The sequence below is a fragment of the Vidua chalybeata genome, chromosome 24 (assembly GCF_026979565.1).
Source record: "Vidua chalybeata isolate OUT-0048 chromosome 24, bVidCha1 merged haplotype, whole genome shotgun sequence".
Taxonomy (NCBI): Eukaryota; Metazoa; Chordata; class Aves; order Passeriformes; family Viduidae; genus Vidua; species Vidua chalybeata.
Genome location: NC_071553.1, coordinates 804,557 through 808,145, shown reverse-complemented (window position 1 = coordinate 808,145; position 3,589 = coordinate 804,557). Strand labels below are relative to the sequence as shown.

General features: G+C 48.0%; 1 long non-coding RNA gene across 2 annotated transcripts; it reads left to right on the top strand.

Annotated features, from left to right (window-relative positions):
* Window positions 1–1,037: 1,037 nt before the first annotated feature.
* On the top strand, window positions 1,038–3,340 carry LOC128799555 (uncharacterized). Of its 2 annotated transcripts, none has more exons than XR_008434758.1 (2): window positions 1,038–1,687; window positions 2,921–3,340. It is a non-coding gene; the product is annotated as an uncharacterized LOC128799555 (long non-coding RNA). The 2 variants fall into 2 exon arrangements; XR_008434759.1 differs by having other exon boundaries at window positions 2,704–3,340.
* The last annotated feature ends 249 nt before the right edge of the window (window positions 3,341–3,589 follow it).

Below are 3,589 nucleotides of genomic sequence, written 5' to 3'. Positions count from 1 at the left end.
GAACCTAAAGCAAACATCATTTCCAAAGGTTTTGCTTCTATCCAGTGAAAGCAATCCTCCCCCACCAGGCAATGGGCCTGGTTGTGCTCTGAATGAAACTTCAGCTCAGGTGCACCACGCCTTCAAATGCACTCATTCTATGAAGGAACAGCCAAGGCAGGAAGATGAACCAGCAGGAAGACAGCAAGTTTGCCTGTACTTTAATGTACTTTCCAAATGGGAATATAGTTCCCTAATTTTTACTTTAGATTAACCAGATTTTTGAGTTCAGATTCTCAGTCCCTTAATACCACAGAAGCCAGCTGAAATCTGCTCAGGGTTTCCTACCTTGCCCCTCCACAGCTAAACATCTTTCCTGTGGAGGAGAGAGCTGGGGCACAAATTGCTGAGCTTGTACTGTAACAGATTTAAGCCAGAAAGTGCAAGTGACACATCCCAAAGGATCACATTTACACACCTTTATGCATCTTTACTGTCAGCAAAACACACAAGGTCCCATTTAATGCGGTAGAAGAGAAAAAAACATCTCCTTCAAAAAACAGAGAAGTACTGACAACTCAAGAGATGTTGAAATCATTCTGATAGACTTGAAAATATGTCCCAGTTATGAGACCTTAGCACCCCAAAGGGCAGCCTTATGTAATGTGCTTTACTTAGCAATCCTCTGACATGGGCATTCCCAATAAAAAAGCGCAAGGATTTGTAAGCCTGAGTATTCCCTTGCCTCTGACAGCCTCATAAAGGTTATTTCCTATCAGACATGTGAGAGTCTCCACTGGAAGCCCACCAAACACTGCGTCTGAGCTGACCTGAGCATTTAAATTCTAATTTCATCCCAAATCAGCAGGTGGTTATTGGTTGTTACAAAATGGCATTTGTCAGGAATGAAAATTCTTTGCCAAAATAAGCCATTCAGTGTTATTTACGACACAGACAGATTCTGTTACTCTCCCATAGGATATTATGCTCAAACACTGTTAACTCAGCCAGCCCTGGCCCTCTCCCCTTTTATGTCTGAATGCAGCCATTAAATTGTCTTTTAGAAGTTGCACTGAGGGCACAAAACCCCCTCACTACTCCATCAAATGAGGACAAAACACAGAAATGACCGACAAGTGCATGAACACTGAATACTCTGAGCGTTTGCTGTGACAGACTAAACACAAAGTCCCTCCATGCTCTTCTCAAGCTTTGTGCTCAATGTGGAGTCCCAAAGAAGTAGCCATGGACACCAGAGGCAGTTGTACCCACTGTCACAATTGCCACATCCCAGACAGCCTTCTGACCCCCAGCATACTGTGTTGACAGAAGTGTCCTACAGTCAGACACCACAGCATTGTTTGAGATCCAAGCACAAGCTCCACAACAGGAGCTCCATCTGCTCCAGGATGCAGCTGGTGGCAGAGCACCTCTCTGAGGGGACAAAGATCTATTTTTGTTGACATTTGCCACCCCTCAAGCAGCCATCTAGTGTGACACATCACAGTCCCTTCAGACACCTGAGTTTATACAATTCACTGTCCCTTTAAAGGCCACACTCCTGCAGGGAGTACTGGAAGTCTTGGCTGTGGAAAGGCTGATCCAGTGGAGAACCAGCCCAGCAGTTGAGTGATCTGTCCATAGCCAGGAGCTCAGCACACACCTGGACACAAAGTGAAAGATACTGAAATACAGAAACTCTGCCAGGGTAAGTGCAGGGGATCCATCCCCTCCATTACCCTCTCCCAGAGAAGAAAGCCAAACTCCCCTCCCAGCTGTCCTACAGCCTTGGACCAAAGGGCTGGGAGCACCTGTGAGGCAGAGAAGTTACTGTAAGAGCTGGGTGCTGGGGAGCTGTTCCCTGGTGGAAGGGGCAGCCCCAGCAGAGGCAGAACAGGAACCTTACTGACCAGGTAAACTCAACCCAGCACCTGAAGTGGGTGAGCAGAGAGGGAATGGTGACAGGCTCTGTCAGCTGTTCCCATCAACAGTCCTGTGATCATCAAAGGCCAGGGAAGAAGTCAGGTCCAAGGTCAACCTGGGAAGGCCAAACAATAATTCAGGAAAACCTGAAACCTGGTGCAACTGCAGCAAAGCACAGGAAGGGGGTGAAGGCTCAGGCCTGAGTTTAAGCAGAGCCCCTTGGCCACAGGCAGAGGTGTAGGAAGGGACCCCAAGTGAGGTTGCTCAGGGCGATTAGGCCCTAATTTGTGCCCTCACGGCCCTATCCCTGCATTCCAGGAAAACATTTCTATGACACATCAGCTCACCCAAGTCTTGCACAACTGGGGCTCTCAGCACCACACTTCAAACTCAGCTCCCTCCCCTCCCACTCTCTGTAAACTCTCCTGCCCCTGTGGTGGTTCTGCTCTCCTGCTGATTTCCAGGCCTGGATGGTCTCTCCATCCCTCTGCCAGTCTGTGCCCTCAGGAACACTGGTGTGCCCATGTGCCCTCCCTGTCCATGGCTGCAGGAAAGGGCAGGAGCAGAGCCCTGGCAGGGAGCAGGAAGGGAAGGCACCCAGAAATGGACAGACAGTCAAGCAAACAGGGATTTACCTCCCTCTTCCCTCACTCCCCAGCATGTGACAGGAAAAAGTGTAGCATTTAATGAATGTGCCATTCCCTAGTTTGGAACTGAAGAGGAAAATCCTTTTTTTGTTGGGAGTTTCTGTTGTTCTGAGAAATCCAAACTGAGATGTTAATCCCTTCCATGCTCTCTCAGTCTCTAGAAAGAATCTGTGAGATCCCACTGTCTTAACTTTCAAAATCATTGCAAGATTTTTCCCAAGGAATTTAATTTGATATATGCAGTGAATTGATCAATGCTCTCCAGCACAAAAGTCCTCATCCAAGTTCATCCCTGCACATGCAGCTACTACCCTGCTTTCACACTAATGCTGACTTTCTGAAGTGTCACAGGCAGCAATCCTTCTGTTTAGGATCAAAGTTGCAGCAAGGAAGATCTCAGAAGTCTCAGCCAAAGTAGTTCCTTGCTAGGGCTGTGCTGTGAAGCTGAACCAGTGTGAACCCAACCATAGGAGTCTCCTTCTGCCAGTTATTTCTCTGCCCCAGGGATGAGCCAAGCCTAAAACAGGAGATGCCCAGGAAGATTCATGGTCAGATGGCCATGTGGCCTGGCCCAAGCAGTGGGAGAAAATGAAGCCACTTCAAGGCTCCTGAAGATGCAAAATTTCAGTTTGGAGCAAGAGGTACTGAGTACCTGGAGCCTTCCCTAACATCACTGGGTTCATCTGGATGCACATCTCTGGGATACATCTTGGTGCTAAGGGGTATCTGTATTTGATCCTGAGTGAATGAAAACATTCTGTGTTAAAATAAATCACCTTCCCCTCCTTTAATGTCTCACACTGACCTTTGTCACCTCATTGCAACGTTATTCTCTTCAACACACCTGAGTTTACAACTGCCTGGGAAAAGCAGAGCCTCTGAGAAGAACAGGCTGATGATCTCGTGTCTGCAGCCCAGTTTACAAACTGTCTCTGGCAGTTTCCAGGAGTTGGTTTTCCTGGATTGCTCTGGTGACCCACAGTCACACACACTGTGTTTTCCACCCCCAGGCACGTCCTGCTGTTCCCAGACAGACAGAC